Source organism: Alexandromys fortis, unplaced genomic scaffold, assembly GCF_014885135.2.
Source record: "Alexandromys fortis isolate MF-2015 unplaced genomic scaffold, M_Fortis_MF-2015_v1.1 scaffold_79, whole genome shotgun sequence".
NCBI classification, from domain to species: domain Eukaryota; kingdom Metazoa; phylum Chordata; class Mammalia; order Rodentia; family Cricetidae; genus Alexandromys; species Alexandromys fortis.
Genome location: NW_026067964.1, coordinates 4806456 through 4826051, shown reverse-complemented (window position 1 = coordinate 4826051; position 19596 = coordinate 4806456).

Sequence of the window (19596 nt, the reverse complement as noted above, 5' to 3'; positions counted from 1 at the left end):
GCCTTTTTTTTTTGCTTTTCTTGTATCTACCTCACATAATTGTTATCAATTTCTCATGCCAATAATATACCAATGTCCAACACCAAAAGCTATTCTCACAAAATGCCATGTGGAAAACATCCAAAACTGTAGTGGCTTAAAATAACAGTAATATATTCTCAGTGACCTGTGAATCAGCTGAGTGTTGGCAGCTGCAGGCCGGGCTCAGCTGGGCTCTGATGCAGGCTTAGCTTGGCTAGAACTAACTGGCTTTATTTCACGTGCTATTTATCTTCCTGTTTGGACTACCAGCTTGTTCTTCTGTTCTGATGGCATAAATAGAAGAGAATAGACCCAAGCACACATGTGCTTTTTAAGCCTCTGCTTGCCCTTTAGCTGCCATCGTCATAAAGACAAAGTCAGCAAAGTCACTGCAGCAACATAAATGGCTGGGAAGGAGAGTAAATACAATTTTTCAAGATTTTACTTTTGGGGGTCTGGAGAAATGACTCAGCAGTTAAGAGTACTGGATGCTCTTCCAAAAGAACAAAGTTTGATTTCTAGTACCAAATGTGATAGCTCACAATCAATCATAATCCCAGTTTTAGGGGATCTAACACTCTCTTCTGGCCTCTGCAGGTATCAAGCACACACATGGCGCACATACATGCAAGCAAAACACTGACACACATAAAATAACAAAAAATACGTTTCTTAAAGGTTTTATTTTTCTTTATGTCTCTCTGTGTGTAACCATGTGTCTGTTTGTATGCCTGTTCAGGTGCCCACAGAGGCCAGAAGAGGGAGCCCAATCCCCTGGAGCTGGAGTTACAGGCATCACCACTGTTGGTGCTGTGGACTGAGCTTCTCGTCCTCTGCAGGAGCAGCAAGTTCTACTATGTGAGAGCCATCTCCTTGGCCCCCGAGGAGTAAATACTGTGAGCAACAATCTAATTGATTGCATATATTCTTGTGGAATTTTAGATCCACAGGACTGACACATATGAACCCACAGACAGAGACAGTATGCGCAAACCCTGCACAGGTTCAAACCAGACAAAATCCCAGCAATGAGAAACAGGCGTCTGTGCAAAGGACTGAAAATCAGAGTGGCAGAACCTCTCGTGAGCGACATCAGAAGTTGGAGGCAATGGAATGGTCCCCACATTCTGAATGAAGGGATGTTATACCTAGAATCCTATATCCAGCTAAATCACCAGTCTATTACAGGCTAGAAAAAGACCCTTGAGTCACACGGTCCATCTAACTGGCTCTGTTGCTGTCTTTTCTCAGGAAAAAAGTTAAAAAAAATTAAAAGAGAAAGACTAAACCAAAAGAGAAGACAGGAAGTAGAACATCTATCATGGGGGCTGGAGAGATGGCTCAGTGGTTAAGAGCATTGCCTGCTCTTCCAAAGGTCCTGAGTTCAATTCCCAGCAACCACATGGTGGCTCACAACCATCTGTAATGGGGTCTGGTGCCCTCTTCTGGCCTGAAGGCATACACACAGACAGAATATTGTATACATAATAAATAAGAAATAAATATTTTTAAAAAAATCTATCATGAAGAAAAGAAGGGAATTTCCAAGTAGATGGCACTTGAAAACTCTCCATTCTTGCTACAGGCACAGAGATGGGTAGCCCCATGTTCACTGCAATATGAGGAAGTGTGTGTGTTGAGTGTGTGTGTGTGTGTGTGTGTGTGTGTGTGTTTAATGCATGAAACAATCCCACACCAGTTAGTATTTAAAGGGGTATTTATTTTGGGGGGGGTAAAACTCATGAAACACCAACCATCAGGAAAGGAGCCTAGTTGCTAGAGCAGGAGCCAAAACCCAGCACCAGACCAAGAGAGTGAGCCGAGACTTGCCGCTCTTTTTTAAAGATAAATAGACCACACCTCAGTGGGCTGGTATTTCAGCAGCTATTAGCTGAAGGAGTGGAAGGTGCTCCCACAGCACAGTGGGCTCGTATTTTAGTGGCTATTGGCTGAAGGAGCAGAAGGTCCTCCCGCAGCCTGTGTTGCTTTTGCAGAAAGTGGAAATACTCAAGTATAGGCAGGAACTGAAGCAGAAGCCATGGAGGAAGGCTGCTTACTACTCTGCTTTTCCTGCCTTTGTTCTCTTATGCACCCCAGGAGCACCTACCCACAGATGATACCACCCACAGTGGGTTAAGTCCTCCCAAATCCATCATTAATCAAAAATGCCCCCATAAACTTGTCTATAGGCAAATCTGATGAGGCAATTCCCCAATGGAGATTCCGCTCTTCTAAGATATGTCTAGGTTAATGGTGTCAAGTTGATTAAAGGAAAAAAAATGAAAATGTCAATCTAATGAAAAGGCAGTTTACAGAATGGGAAAATGTATATCTGGCAAAGGATTAATATTCAAAATATACATGCAACTAAAACATCTTATCATCAAGAAGACAAACAACCCAATGAGAGCATGGTTTATCCAACTAAACAGCAAGCCCTCAAAAGATCAAAAATGAATAATAAAATACTTTTTAAAGTGCTCAACATCCTTAGCCACTAGAGAAATAAAAAACTACCCTGAGATTTACAATTACTTCATCAGAATGGCAATTAATCAATAAAACAGATGAGGGTGATGATGTGGGAAAAGGAGAACACTTGTTCATTGCTGATGCAAGTGTAATCTGGTACAATCACTATGGAAATCAGCATGGAAGTTCTTCAAAACGCTAGTTATAACTTCTATATGACCCAGCTATATTAAATACTTCCAGACATTTATACAAAGAATTCATCAGAGATATATCCATATCTGCTTCATTGTGGCTCCAATCATAGTAGTGATTGTAACCAGCCCAAAAGTCAATCAATGGATAGGTAATTAATAAAAATGTAATACACATGCACAATAGTGGAGGAGGAGAATCCTGGGAGCTGGGAAGGTCTAAGCAGGGTGAGTTGGGAAGGAAGAGGAGGAAGAAAGAAGGAGTAACCAAAACTAAGGATGTGTGTAAAAGCCATATGAAAATGTACTACTTTACAAATTTATTAAACAACATCATCTAAAAACAAAAGCTACAAACAGAGGCACCCTCCATGGTGGAGAATTTCTTCCCAGAAGTCATGCCCTATTAAACAAAAATCTCAGTGCCAGATGTGGGACATCTCCATCCAAGTTATTGGCCGTGGAGGTCCCAGAGACACCTGCAAAAGAATGTGGGCTATTGCCATTGCTCTGGGTTGCCCACCAGAGCCTGATGGTCAGACCCTCTTGCTATGTCACAGGTCATGGCAATATCAAGCTAGAGCTGACTGGAAGCCTCCTCCCTCCTGGGTATCTTTCATAGTTCCAAAGAGGATGCACTGTAGACTGTTGGGGAAGAAAATCGGTCAGCAGTGTGATCCAGCTATGAATCCTGTGAGCCACAGTTATGAACCACCGCACAGGAAGTGCTGTCTGCTGCAACAGCGGCATGACTGTCATGTGGTAACCAACCACTTCCTGACTGGAATAGAGGCTCACTCCGCAGGAGAGGACTTACACCTGGTTCTGTGAAGCCTGTCAAAAGTCTGTGTTTTGGGAAGTCTCAGACATAGGGAGGGAATCTAGGACTGCACTTTTGCTAAAGGCTTGTCAAACTGTTTTCTGAAGCCTCCTGTTTAGACCCATAGATTAGTGCTGTACCCAGCCTTTGTCGGAAAGGCTGCTTGCATTGGGTAGAGGTTAAAGTAGAGACCCATAACTAACCAAAATGCTATGATGACATAATGGTGAGGTGCTTCCCTATAAACAGGATAGCTGGATCACTGTCCCCCAAGGTTTAGGAACCATGACTGAAGTGGGAATAGAAAGAATGCAAGAGCCAGAAAATGGTAAGGGGTGCAGCAAAAAGATGTCTTCCCGATGCAGCATAGCAGTTGTGTTCATGAGCTCACTGAAGATGAGGCTATCTTCACAATGCCTTCAGATGACTGAGCCCAACAATGCTTCATCTTGAATGAGGAGGGATTCATGATACCCCGTGCTCCTTGAGGAACTGTTAGCAATGAACAGTTATTGAGAAAGGTATTCTTCAGTGATATAGTCACTGGTAACTTGCCCTTATTCTACTGAGTAACCTCCCACCCACAACAAATTAAAGAGAGAGAGAGAGAGAAGGGGGGAACCCAAGAAGCACTTGCTGGGAAGAAGAGCTTCATTGGGAGAAGGGGAATGAGCAAGAAGAATGGGAGGAGGCAGAAAAAACTAAAATTTATTATACACATGCATGAAACTGTCAAAAAACCCTTTTAATATGTTTTTAATGGGTAGGGTGGTAACTACTGTAATCCCAGGGACAGAAAGGAAGAGACAGGCAGATCCCTGATACTCACTGGCCAGTCAGCCAGTCTTGCTCAGTAAGTTATAAGCTAGTGAGAGACTTGGTAAATAAAATGGTGGCTAGCACTAGAGAGATGATGTTCAAGGTTGTCTTCTGATCTCAACGCATAAGTGCATGCACGTGCGCGCGTGCACGCACACACATACACACATGCACACATGCACACATACATCTACAAAGAAAAAAACAAAGCAGTGTGTGACACAGGTTGTCCTGGAACTCACAGACTCAAATGACTTTCACTACCTCAGCTTCCCAGTGGGGATTTGAGTCATACCCATTATACCAGCCTGGATGTTTGGATCCTGGCTTTCTATCTAACTTCTAAAGAGGGAAATGAAGTTCTCCGTGAGCCGGGCTGCTCTAACATTGGTGCTGCTGATGTAATCACATAATAAGCTGTAGCTTGTCTCCCACTAACTCCCCAAAGCAGTCGTAGCTGTGTTTTAGCACAGCCTTTACAGACAGCTATTGTCTCGCTCAGGCCTTCCCCTCTCTGTTAATTATTCATCATGTACTGCTTGGACCAACCTGTTCGCTTTTCCCCCGACACACTCCAGTTCGCCAAAATATCCCTCTAAATGCAGTTCCCCTAAATAACTCTACACTAATGAAACCCCAGAGACCCACATGGGTTCTGATCAGCATAGAGTACAGTCCCCCGCTTCGCCCTGTGCTCCAGACTGTGAAAACAACTGAGTCTCCACGTGAAAACAAAAGAGAAATGGGCAAACACAATCAAGGTCACAGAGGAGTCTCATTAGAAAAACATACTAAAAGAAAATTCAATTTCAAAGCAATACTTTTCTGGTTTCCCTGAACGAAGATGGAAAACAGTGAGCAGTCCCTGCTGACGAAAATGCAAGAGCCAAACATGCAGAAGATGGGTGACGTCATGCCAATCCGGTTACTGTGAAATACCAGCCAGTAATGTGAGGGCCAGCGCGGAGGTCACGGACCATATCCCACAGCCAAGAAAAACGAATGCTATTCCAACCGAAGGAGAAGAACAGAACTGGATAAAACTCTGAGGATCAGCAGTGCCAATTTACAGCAAATTACCAAGAAACAGGAGGACATGGCTCCCTCCAGAGCACACAGTTAGACCTGCCTCTGCCTGGCCCTGGGCCCTCAGCCCTCCTCTGGCAAACAGGAACCTGAGCAAATAAACCTACTGGGGAAGGAAAAAATCCATTTCCAAGCTAGGCAATGTGATCGCTCCTTCAAGCTGTGATGAGAATAGTGAGAAAAACATTCCTCTCTTATGGTGACCATCCTGCCTACACACAAGAGCATGCCTTGAATTCCAGATTCTTCTGGCATCTTGGTGGAGATGCTGCTGAAGGGAGGCAGGATTTATTATTTCATTCTTCTGTGTGTTCTGTTTGGGTTTTATCACAATGTCTCGGGAAAGCCTTACACAGCTCTAACTTCAACACTGGTAAACACCCATAATGACTTCCCAACAGTTGTGTGTCTTTCTTTCCCGTACCAAGGTATGCTTTAAACCAGGCAGTCCCATCAGCAATAAAGTAGCTTGGAAATATTGGTAATTTTCTTTTGTGTGTGAGCATACTAGATCACATAGCAGATTTCAGATTGAATAACCGAACAAAGGAAACGATCTGAGCTGTTTTTACACCGCAAACTGTTAGCCAATCAAAGTACTATTAAGTTACTGTCTGGCTAATGGCAAGGGGTGTCAAGTTTAGGACTCTTAAACCTGGTTTCTACCTTAGTCCACTATGAAGTGTGTGTGTGTGTGTGTGTGTGTGTGTGTGTGTGTGTGTGTGTGTGTAAGAGAAAGAGACAGAGCATGAGACAGAAAGACCGATATACGAGCATATATACACTGTGTGCAAGTGTCTGTGCGTAGAAGCCAGAGGAGTGCATTGGGCATCCGCCTCTATTATGCTCCACCCTATTTCTTTGAGCTCAGTGATTGCTCACTGAACCCAGAGTTAGGCTGGCAATCAGCAAGTCCCAGTCATCCTGCTTCCAACCCTCATACCCAGTAACAGACATACCTGAAGTCACACCCAGATTTTTACTTGGTTGCTGGGGATTTAAACTCAGGGCCTCTTGCTTACTTGCCATCTCCCCTGTCTTTTGAGAAGTAGAGCTGTGATCATGATTTTGAGCTTGGCCAAACTCAGGGTGGGAACCACCACACAGGCCCAAGGATCCAGGATATTGATTATGTAATAGATTTTGGCCTTGTTCTGGTGAGTGGACCTAAGCATTGCCTTCCAACTTCTGTGGGCTGGAGTAAAAAGGCTCAGCTTTGCTTTACGCTGAGAACGTTTAGTGTGCTCGTACCAGGGAGAGGCTACCAAAACTTTGAGCAGTGATTCACATCTCACTGATCTAGTCACTCACTCAATCCACTCAGTTTCATGAAGCCATTGGCTAGCTTCACCCTGGGTGATGGTGTCTTAGCCCAGATAACACACCTCCAGATTTTACCGGAGCACTTCCCTGATGCCAGCATTCATTCTGCCCTGGAGAGCCGCAGGGCAGAAACACTTACAGAGGTGGGAAAGGCTGGGTGGTTCCTCCTCTCTGGCTCTCTGTGGTTGGGGTGCTGTCAGGGGACAGAGAGAGCGTGCCGCTGCGGATTGCAAAGGCAGATGCAGTGGCAACGCAGGACTTTTACCTGTGGAGGACAGGGATGACGCGCAGGTGGAAGAGGAAGCCCTAGGTCACGTGGTAGGTGTGGCAATATGGCGGCAATGTTAATCACAGCATAAGGAACAGAGTACTCGTTAGCCTTGTGAATTGCTTTGGCAGTCTTGGAAAAAGGAAACGACAGAATCAGGTGAGCTTACTAACTACTCAGAGGCGGCAGGACTTGAGTCGGTCTCCATGGCAATGCTGAAAGAAACATCTTTTGTGGTACAAGGGATACTGTAATGAAAATTAAGTCATCTGGTAATGGTTATGAAAGACTGGATGAAGAGCTGAGGCAGGAACCAGAGATAGGGTTTGAGAACGCTGAGTCACTGGGTGTGTTTAAACCTTCCAGGGCATCAGGCTCACCCTGCCAGGCAACCCTGAACCCGGCCTTATCCTGCAGAGTGGACCCTTGTTTCTCTCCCTGTCTTCACCCACATCCAAGCCCCGACTGCAGGAACACCGTCAGATACAGGGCTCAGCAGATGGCAGAGCGTGGCTCTGCTCTAGGAGGAAATGGCTTATTGAGGAAATGAAAGGACTTGCTTAATGCGCACACGCAGGAACCTGGCCATGCCTGTGGCACTAGGTCAAGAGGCTGTTGGGGAGGAATAGAATGGAAAAAAAAAACTTCTGTGAATGCTGGATCATTCTTTCTCGATTTAAATCTATGTCCTGGCAAGGAATGATCCATGACCAGGATGGTTTCCTCAGACTTTGGCAGAATAATGATATGCTATAAATCGATCCAGGCACTAGAATCTTCCTGGCATAGCATAAGGAAGAAGGCAGAAAGCCTTGCGATGTGGAAGTAGGAGAGGAGATTTTCCCCCCACTGTTCATTTATGGCAGATCTCTGAAAGTGTTATTTGGAAATCATAGAGGAAAATGCAATTTAAATTTATACCAACAGATTTTTTTAGCTCTGTAGGAAATACACAAAGATACCACTTTATAAAACTGAATTTGCATCACTGCCGTCAAATGGCGTGTACTGACAAATAAGACACAGCTCGTCCTTGAACACAGGGAGCTCACTTTTAAGACAATTTTCACTGGGATAAAATAGACAGGTTATCACTGTACCCATTTAAAGAGTACAGTTCAGTGTCGTTAAGTAGATACACACTAATGAGCAACCATCACCACTATTCATCAGCTTCATCAGCCCAAACAGAAACTGTCTATTAAAGGAAACCTCCCTGGTCTCCCCTTATCCCACCTACTAACAAACTTTATGTCCTATTAATTGTGTATGAATAGAATTAAACAAAACTTTTTCTTTTAGGTCTTTCAAGTATCTATTTCATAGCATATGTTGGAATCACATTTAAAATATGAATAACTGAGCTGGAAAGACAGTTCAGCTGTTAAATGCTAAGATTCACAACCAAAACTTCAACAATATAAATAATAGCTAGGATGATTTATCACCAGCAAGTTCAGGATTTTAGAGGCTGAGGTAGCAGGATTGCCACAGTTGGAGGCCTTCCTCAGTGAGTGCGAGGCCAGTCTGGACTACAGAGTATTCTGTTGTGTGTGAATGCCATATTCTATCTATTCATCTGTTTAGATGTTTGCATTTTTGCACCTTTTGACTGTTGTATGGATTTTCCCACATCAATCAAGGCAGCCAGGACAGATCTTCAGGTAAGAACTGTCTTCCTACTCAGATAATCCTAACCTGTGGCAAGTCAACATTAAAGTCAACCATAACGACCTTTATACCAGGTTGAAAGAGGTTTCTGTCCCACCTAGTACCACAGCCATTCAGTCCCAAAGAAACACACAGAGGCTTACATTAATTATAAAGTGGTTGGCCTATTAGTTCTTATTAACCCTTATAGCTTATATTAACCCATAATTCTTGTCTGTGTGAGCCACATGGCTTGGTACCTTTTATCAGTGAGGCATTCTCATCTTGCTTCCTCTGTGTCTGGGTGATGACTGAAAACTGAGCCTTTCTTCTTCCCAGAATTCTCCTATTCTGGTTGTCCCACCTATACTTCCTGCCTGGCTACTGGCCAATCAGCATTTTATAAAACAATACAAGTGACAAATCTTTACAGGGTACAAGACCATTGTCCCACAGCAATACCCAATCTGTTTCTTCCCCGTTTTTCATGGTGGAGACCACTTCTTAATTCAGAGATTTAAAGTTTTTTTTTTTTTTAATGTAGCTCTCCTAATGATCCTCAGTGGAACTTATAGTATCTCCAGCTTCAGAAGCTTTACATTTAAAAACTCTGTTCACTATTCAATAGCTTTGGGCAGGTAATTGATAAATTGGACATCAGTTATTTTCTAAAACTGAGAGGAAAATCAAATCTATCTCACGTGGCCAGAGCGATGTCCGAATGAGATGCTATATGAAAGCATTTTGTGGCAAAGCCCCTCTGAGCAGCCCTTTCTTACCCGTTCTCTGGGGTTGGCACCAATGCTGGCATATCCTCCTTCCAGTTTGCTTCAGACCCGTTCACAACATCCCTCATCAGCATTCTGACATATTGAGATCTATCCACATGTTTGGCATTACCTCTCACCCATTCAGATCTCACAATTTTTTCACAGATATCAGACTCTTCTAAAAGATCTTAGGGGTCCCTCTGGAAGAGAATGGACATTGTCCTTCACCCTGACTTTCCTGCGCAAGGGCAGCTCTGCCCATATAACCAAACTAGCTATTACCTTTGTAATATTTCCTCAATCCCCATGACCAATCTCTAAATTTGCCTTGTCAATTTTATTTACCAAATATCTTTCCTTTTTATGGATTCCTTCAAAATCTAAGCTTTCATCTTTCCCTGACCTAGTATAATATCCTTCTTGGATATGTCCTTGACTTTGGCCCATCTCACCAAAATCCATTCTTAATTTAACAGCCCAAATGGTTTTTCTTAATTATTAAAAGACCCCAGGTGGCAACTTATGACATCTTCACCTTCAAGACTATAGAGAACCTTTATCTTGAAAAGATATTGAATTGTACCAGATGATTTTGACACAGAACTTACACACTCACTGCCTGAGCCATAACTTGCTGAGAGGAGATGGCTGGGTGGGAGGGAGAACAGAGGAAGGCAGTGTTGTCTGAAACAACTGGCTAGCTTATGGCCCAGTACAACGGGTCACTGGCCTCTGACACAGAGGAACTTGGGCATGTACTGTGTCCTTTGATACTCGGGGTGTAGCTTCCAGCTGTGGCTGACAGCAGGCCCCCATTCTCAGAACAGCATCTTGTAATTTCTCTAGAAAGCTGCAACGTGTTCCAAACCCCTCTACCTTGCTGTCACGACAGACACAATTATGACACATCTAACAGGAAGCAGCGATGCAGATTACCCATTGTTCATGGCAGTCCTTGTAACCAGCTATTAAGTTCCAGGTGCCAAGCCCCCACTGCAAATCTGTTCTGAGAAGAGTTGATTAGACTTGACTCTCATTAGAGACCCAAGGTTTCTCTGCCCTTTCATTTAGGCCATGGGTGATAGGTGTCACTTGTAACTTGCCTTATCAGCAGCATCTTCTGTTTTGATTCTGTAGCCCTTGGCCCTATTTTGAAATAAGTCTTGATTTTGAAGAATAAATCCTAAGGACAAACAGTTGCCCATTTAGCAATTAGAGACATTGTGCTGTAACAGAGGCAGCAAACTAGGTTAATTTCCGTTTGTTCAGCCTTGCACCGAGTTTCCAGTCTTGTTTCCTTCACCAACCATACCTTATATGAGCATGGTGCTCAAACTTCAGGATGTGTCGTCCAAACCACAGACACGTTCAAGGGCAAATCCCAGCTCCCAGATATGATGTGGTAGTTACGCATGCTCTTACAGTGATTCTGACGATGCAGCTGGCCTGTGAGCATCCTTGAGGTCTGACCTCTGATACTGTACACACATCTGTCAGGAAAAGGACAGCATCAGGCATGAGTCTCTTCCTGATACCCCAGCTCAGGCAGAGATGAATGGAATCTGAGCATCCAGAAGAAGCCCTGGGGATAGACGCAGCTTTGGTTAGTCACTACTGGAGTCTACCTCTCCAACTCAACTTAGCAAAGATTCCATGGCCTTGGACACAGAGTGTATAACCATTGTCTATGATGGGGATAAGTGCAGTTGGAGTAGCTGAGGACAAATTCATTGTTGCCTTTAGAAAGTGCTTAAATATTTCATTGCCTTGCTGTTCTTTCAACCCCATTTGGGAAGTCTCCAGAGCATCTTTCTTTGTTCACTAATTCAAACGACAGTAAGAACAATTCCTTATATAGCCTAATTAGAAGACTCATAAAATTTCACAACCAGAACAAATTCTTAAGATTGCCATCTTCAACCCCAAGAGGTAGAAAGTTGACTTCCAAAGAGTTTTCTTTGACAGACTAATGGCTATATAAGCATACGAATAAATCAGAGAGTAAAAGAAAAAAAGAATTACAGTACAAATATATTAAAATGATGATTTTTTTTTCATTCCAGTAAATTTAGGGAAGGTAGAGATGGAACCCAAGGAATCAGTGATGATAGGCAAGGACTCTGCTATTGAGTTACAGACCCTTGAGACACACTTTGGTGTAGTTTTATGGAAAACAGTCTTAGACCTACGTCATGATCTGCCACCAAACACATGAATTTTATAGTTAAGTAACAAGCAATAATCACCACAGTAAAAGTGAAAAAGCCCTTAACTTTAAAGATCTTGCTCAAATCAGTAAAATATTTAACATATGAATAAAAAGTTGCCCTTGCCAAATAAAGACATTATATTTGACAGCTCCACTGTTTCAAATTTGTAACACAAAATCTCCAGTGGTCATATAGATGGAAGTTCTGTTTCTTCATCTTTCAGTCATTGGGCAAAAAATGCTTTTTTGAGGGCATTGAGGTTGAAATGTGGGAATATGGAAATCCCCAGCAGCGGAGGCACCAACTGCACTAGAAGCAAACTGTGGGATTTCAATCTGTTAGAAAATCTGGAGCCAATTCAAGGTACACTTGGGAGAGAGGTAGGGAACAGGACACTGCTCATATAACTGGGAGTGTGTGTGTGTGTGTGTGTGTGTGTGTGTGTGTGTGTGTGTGTGTGTACACCTGTGTATGATAGAGGTGTGGACAAGAGGACAGCCTCTGCTGGCCAAGTAGGATGAATTGGCAGACCACGAGCCCTAAGGATTCAGCTCCCTCTGCCTCCCCAGCACTGGGAGTACAAGCATTGGCCACCACACCTAGAATTTTTTAGCAGGGGTCCCGGGATCAAACTCAAGCCCTAGCCCTCATGCTTGCAAGGCAAGCACTCTACCAACTCAGTTATCTCTGCGAAACTAACTGGTAATTTTTTTTAATTCCCATGTAAAATACCATCAATAAAGGATAACTAGCACAAGCATATGTATTTGAAATGTACCTAACACATGCATGAAATTCAAGAGTAATTTCAGCAATCATTTAGAATTTAGTCCAACAAAAGATTTGGGTGTTTTGTGATGGCAAAGCCTTCCTTGGGAGGCCTCGTGTGAGAAAGCGTGTGCATGATATGTCTATCATGGCTTTCTCCTCCCACCCCTAGATGTTTACAGCCTGAAGACTGTCCTCTACAGTGACTGCTCCTGTCCAGATTGATGTCTCCTTGAACAAGATCCCCCCCCTTGATCATAAACCCCGCCTCCTTGATTATCTGTACGTAACAACCCCACCTCTTTGTCCAGCTGTAAACAGTATCCTTGTTCAACTCTATGTAATAAACACTCTTGCTCTGGGATCCTAAGGTTTCCCCAGTTGAGAGCCCACCAACTGATTTGAGGTTTTTTGTTGTTGTTGTTGTTGTTGTTTTGTCTGTCTGTCTGTCTGGCCACCCCAATCAAGTCCAAGTCACTGGAAGCATGCAAGGATGGAGCAGAAGAGACAGATACATTGGACTAGGAGATAATAAAACCACTTTACCAAAAGGGGTGGGACATGGCGGCCGCCATCTTGAATCACCACAAGAGACCCTCAGGAAATGGGACCTATTGACAGGATCTCATGGAGAGAAGATAAAGCTCCCATAGCTCACCAAGCTCATGAGAGTGGTCAACAATTACTGGGGGTTTGGTGGCCTCTTCGATGCTGTTGCTGCCTATAACCCACCCAGGGAACACCAGCAATGAGGCTCTCAGGGGATGCCACCCATGCTGGGGTGAATTTCCTTTTGTTGTTGTGGTTTGGTCTTTTTGTTTTTTTAAAGGGTTTCTCTATGCAGCCTTGGATCCATTTGCCTTGCCTCTGCTTTTGCTGAGACTAAAGGCATGAGCCACCATGAACCTCTTAATGCTACAACTGCATAGTTCATCCAAGCTCCTATAAGCAACTCCAAGAAAAATCTCTGGTCCACCAGGCTACACAAGGATGGAGTTATTCCTTTGGTCCAACACTGCCCTCTCCATCCAGGTGGAATAAAATTCTCTCATAGGAAGTCACACAAGAGCAGACAGGCAAAGAGGCTGCAGCAAGCTTTCAGAGCCAGGGAGTAGCAGAACCCAACTCCAGAGCCACCATTGTCAAAGCCTGTGTCCCTAGCTACTGTCCTGCCTTTGTTCCCCATCGCTAACCCTTGAGCATTCCCAAGTAGTTAGTGCAGGGTTTCCATTTAGAACAGACAAGATGGACTGGGGACTGAGGCCAGATCACTGATTTCTGCTCTCCACTCTGTACCAGCTCCATGTACAGGGCCCAAAGTTAAAATTCAAGGAAATCATTTTATGTTATTCAAACCCAATGATATGCTTGAGGTACCCAGCATTCCTGCTCTCCCCGGTGCTATAAATGTACAACATAGGGAGAAGATGGAAGCTCTCAGTCACCGCCCAATGGAGACCTACTTGAAGAAAAGGGAAACTATCCCATAGTACTGAGGTATGGGCAAAATAAGTACAGTATCATACTAATAAACAGAAGTATAGTGATAGCTATCCATCTGTGTCGGGTGGGAGAATCATGGCAACTGCCTGACTTGGCTTCTTTCTCCCAGCATTCTGTTTTGTTTTCTCCGCCTACCTAATTTTCTGTCCTATCAAAAGCCAAGCAGTTTCTTTATTAATTAACCAATAAAAGCAACAGATAGACAAATGACACTCCCACATCACTGTGCCTTAGGTTTGTCAGAAATACTTCTCATGAAATACTTCCATGGTCAGACCTTATAAATGTCCCAATAGGAAACCAAGGCAAAAAGTAATCTTGATGCCAACTTTACAGAACTTGAAAGAGATGTCATAGCATACCAATAATTATCAATAAAGAAAAGGGCCTTCAAGCTGAAGTCTGCAGCTGCTAGCTCCGTGGCTTGCCCACAGCATACAGTCCCGGGAAGGATGAAGAACTTACTTTTCCCTATCCACAATCCTGTTTTTAAGGGGCCCCTCTCACAGGGCATGCTCCCCTTCCCGTTGTGCCCTATAGCACCTAGGCCACCCAGGTAAGAGAGTCACTTTTTTATTTTCTCACTTGATCTAGAGGAAGAAGCACAGATAAGGACACATACCCAGGAGCTGCTGGCAGCTTGATTTGAACTGGGGGAGTGGGCAGGGGGAGCAGCCTGAAAGAAAAGAGCCCTGATACTCTGGGTGGGGCTACCCCATCCCTGCTTAGCCACCAGCTTGGTGCCTTCCAAGGGGTTGGGCACATGTGAGGGCACACATCACAGGGAGTTAGTGGGGTCTGCTGTGCTTAAACCCACACAGAGGTCACAGAACAAAAACCAAAACAGAAGAGAACAGATCAGAAAACTCCCATGAGTGTGTCATTACTGAGTTTTCCCCCAAGACTCGGAGACATGAGAACTTTGCTTGTGGGTGTTGACTCTGTTCCAAGTCTTCTCACACAGACAAACTTTAAAGACAACAGCCCTAAAGTAAAAGCTTGCCGTAAAGCTTCCCATTTTTTAAAAAAAAAGTGAGGCCAGCAAGTGGGCCGCTGAGCTCAGGAACCGGAGTCTGCCCACCACGCCATTCAAACCATGACTTTAAAAGCATGGTTTTGAGTCACAGAGGACACCACCTTGTTACGCAGCCTTTGGAGGCCTTCGCCACAGTTGAAACACTGCCCACATCAATCACCGATGGCCTCTTCCTTCTCCAGCTACCAGCAGCGACATCCTGCTTTCTGTGCCCACGGAGTGGGTGACTCTTGCTGGACATAAGCAGTGCGACACATGCGTTGGTGTGGGGAGCACTGTGCTAGGGATCAACCCAAGACACCAAACACGCTAAACACATGCGCCAGTACTGAGATCTACTCCTAATTATACTCTTCCTGTTGGGTTTTCAATCCCTCTCCTAGTGTTTACTGAGATCTGTTATTGCCTAGAACCATGCCCAGCATATACCTGGCTCTATGTAGGAGGAGAATATATAAAATATGCCTTTTGGGGGCACCTGCCATTTCAGAGTGATCTCTAAGAATTCTTCGTAAGTGCTGGGACTCAAAGAATAGGTAATCCGGGAGGCAAGGGCAGAAGATTCTGGAATGGCTAAGTCCCAGACAGGCAGACAGGCTGCATGACTCTAAGCAGAGCCAGACAAAGTCAGTGTAACAGTATTCTGGTAGTTTCTCTGGAGACAGAGCAACACACTGTGGACCGGAATATCAAATCTCTACTTGTCTAATCCAAGTCATGCATCCAAAGGTAATTATTTAATTTTCTCCCAGTGCAAAGTAGGTAGAAAAAAAAAAGAAAAATGAGTTCATTCTGGTTTTGTTCTTTATAGTTTTCTCAGAAAAATCTCTAACCCAGCACTTTTGTGCAAGCGTATCTTTTTCCTTCTACGAAAGGGACGTTTAAAGCCTTCTGGAACCTGTGGGAAATGTCTGGCCAGCAGGGTCAGGTCATGGCAACCCTGACCACAGCTGGAGAGATGGGCTCCTGGAATCGCAGAGAGATAAGCCCACAGCAGATGTCTGCTGCAGTCCGCCACAGCGGATACTAGAACAAGCAGCGGGCACACTCCCCCTGGGTCCTGCCGGCTGTTCTGCTCTCCTGTGCGCTCCAGGCAAGGCCTGCAGTTGCTCTTTCTGTTCTTCCCGTTTGCTTTCCTTCCTCTCGCGCTATCACTTGTGAATGGCTCTGACCGGATGTGAAATTTCTCCCTTGGGCTCCTGTGTTTGCACTCACGGTCCCCAGTTGGCAGTGCTGTTTTGAGATGTTATGAAACTCTTAGGAGACGGGACCCCACTGAAGGAAGTGGGTCACTGGGAAGTGAACTCTGAAGGCTATCTCAGGCCCGCTTCTTGAATCAACCTATTTGAATCAACCAGCCACCTGACACTCCCGCGGCCATGACTTCCCTAGGCGGTGGACTAACCCCTCTCAAAGAGCCCAAGTAGATCTTCTCCCTCTCTTAAGTCAGAGTCTCAAGTAGCTCAGGCAGATCTTGAACTTGCTCTGCATCTGAGAATGAACTTTTGATTTTCCTGTCTTTACCCCTTGGACGCTGGGATTACAGGTATGTGCCATCGTGGCTCAGTTTTATAAATACTGGGCATTGAAACTAGGATATGGTACATGCTGGGGCAAGCGCTCTCCCAATTCCATACCCCTGCTTTCTTTCCTCCCTTGTGTTATTACGTCAAGTATTTGATCACAAGAGAAATTAATCCCACATATTTTTTTTTCCAGAATCTTGATCTCCACTGTAGCCATGTTGGGAGTTGGAATCAACTAGAAGGTTGATTAGGTCACAGGCATATCCTTTGGAAGGGGTTAATGAAGGTTTTCTGGCACCAGGTTAGTTCTCCAGGGATTGAGCCCATAAGGAAGCCCGCCATTCACCACTCTCCATATGCTGCCCCCATTGTGAATCTCATGAGTTGAGCAGACATCAGTACCATACACTTGGACCTTCAGAAAAAATACGCTAAATAACCTATTTTCTTTACAATGTGCCCAGCCTCTGAGATTTTGTTATGACAATGGAAAATAAACCAAGATATTTACCCCTTTCCTTTAAGTTACAACTGAAAAACAGAAACAGAACACTACTTTCAGGCAGCAGCACTTCCTTGGATGTGGGTAGTCATCAAGTTTGATTCTGACCGGCCGGGCACCTAAATGCATTTTAACCGAAATAGCATATGTGGTACCAAGCGAAGCAGCCAGAAAGGCCTTTATGGGGCACCTTCGAACCACAGGAGGGGAGGATTTGAACTAATAAGGCAGGCCTGCCTGGAGAGTGGGCTAATGGACGCTGACAAGTAGGAGGAAATCTGGGGCAAATCTCTAAGCCATTTCTTCCTAATAGTTCTAAGAAATATAAATTGATTTCTAATGCTTTTCTGCGAATTCCCATAGGAAGGCAGCCATCTTTTTTCCCTGCTACCAAACCAGTGGTGCAAACACACAGGTCTATAATTCACGTCCCCAGGAGAAATCTCCATAAATATTTTCCTAAAAACTGGGTAGTATGGCCCTGCTGACAGTTTGGTTTTGACCTCCGGTCGCCAGAACGATAAAAGGCTACGTATCGGATGCATTACACCATTTCTTCTGTGGAGCTGATACACTAATTTCACCCAGCCCACCGGGGAGCTAAAGCGAGAGGCTGGCTTGTTATACACACCTGGTCCTCACTGTTCTGAAGAGACTATGACATCAGAGAAAGTATCTGGATCTACAGAGAGAAAATGTGGGGTGCAGTGGTCAGCTGTAAGGAAGAGCATGTCTGATAATGAACTTCATGCAGGTGTTCCTACAAGGTGCCTAGCTGACGGCAGGTGGTATGACCTCAAGGGACACTTTAATAGGACCCTGTGTGGGGACCAAGTGAAAGAGAGCATGCCACTGTCGACTGAGAGCAATGAAAAGGACTTACATGCTCTAACGGCCATACCCAGCGCATGAAGTGAAACGAATGAACCCCTAAAAGATAGAAACTATCAAAACTGCCACAAGAAACAAATAATCCAGACCTGAAACACATGAAGAGATTTAGCTAGTACTTTTTAAAAGGGGATGATCCATTTCACCCTCCACGGATGGACAATGGTCCTCCCAGAAGCCATAGGCTACTAATGAAAAGTTCCAATGCCAGGTGTAGATAGCATCCTCTGCGTTGTTGGCCAAGCAGGTCCCGAAGGCCCCTGAAAAAAATCGAGGCTATTACCATTGCTCTTGGTTACCCATTGGAGAGTAAGACCCTGTTATATCTGAAAAGACCACTGGCAATTGGTCACAGGACATAGCAAAATCAAGCTAGGGCCGAGCTAAGGTTGAAAATGACTACCATTCATGTGTGAAACTATCAGACAACAACAACAAAGCATGTCTGTAAACAGGCAGCAAGACCCAGACAGCCTCCTCTGTTTAAAAAAGACCTTCTTTACTGTTCAAGCATTTTCAGATCTTCATAAACTCTTTAAAACAACAGAAGAGAAAAGAACATTTCTCGATTCCTTTACTGAGGCCAGATTAGTCCGGTACAAAATCCAGATAAAGTAGCATGCAAAAAAAAAAAACAAACAAACAAGCAAAAAACCTAGAGAGCAAAGCCATACAGAGGATGCCCCAGAAAGATGTATTCCAAGTTCAGGGCTGGGGGCTTGTATGTCTTAGTCAATCTCCATAAGACTTTTCTCAAACTGGTTTCTGTTGTTGTTGTTGTCTTAAATAAAGATTACACAGCAGATTTTGAGCTGTTTCTGGCATTAATCTGGAGTACAAATATCTTGCGCCCCTATTCTTTGCCAAATTTCAGGGCAGCAGAGAGAAAAAAGAGATTTTTTTTAAAAAAAAAATAAAAATTAGATGCTATTTGTATATTGTTAAGAGAACAATAAAAAACTAGAGGAATTGCCCATACTGAGATTCTGTAAGCAAGGTCCAGTGAAAACACCAACCTAGCCCACTCCTTGGGTAGGGGATAAACTGCAGGGATGCCTCGGAGTGTAGAAAGCAGCAGCTTCTTGGGAAAACAAGCAGATTTTTGTGATGGTCAGCAGGTGGGGGTTTCTGAGCCAATGCAGGCTGCAGCAGCCTACCTAGCAAACGGGACTTATTATTAATTATAAAATGCTTGGCCTTAGCTTGGGCTTGTCCTACTAGCTCTTCTGACTTCATTTAACTGGTTCCTATTAATGTATATATTTGCCTCGGGTTTCTTTTTATTATTATTATTTTTCCTTTCTTTCATACTGCAAGTCCTAGTTTCTGGCTTCCTCCATATCTGACTAGCTGGCCTTGGATGTCTTCCCAGCATCTCTTTTTTTTTTTTCTTCTCCGAGCCTAAATTCCTCTTCCTACACACTCTCCCTGATGGGAAGTTCCACCTGTACCTCCATCCTTGCTAGTGGTTGTTCAACTTTTTATCAAACCAATCAGGCAGGCAAGGTAAAACAGCAACACATCTTTACGTAAATAAACAAATGCAACACATTTTTACATAGCTGAACAAATGAAAAACATTTTTGCATAGTTAAACGAATATTCTGCAACAATACACCTTCAATCCAGATTTTTTTTTGAAATGGGAAAACCCACCTCTAATCTGAGCCATATCTTTTTCTGGAATCCTATATAAGGACATGGAAGAAGGAAGCTTTTGCTCTTTGCCTGCTTACT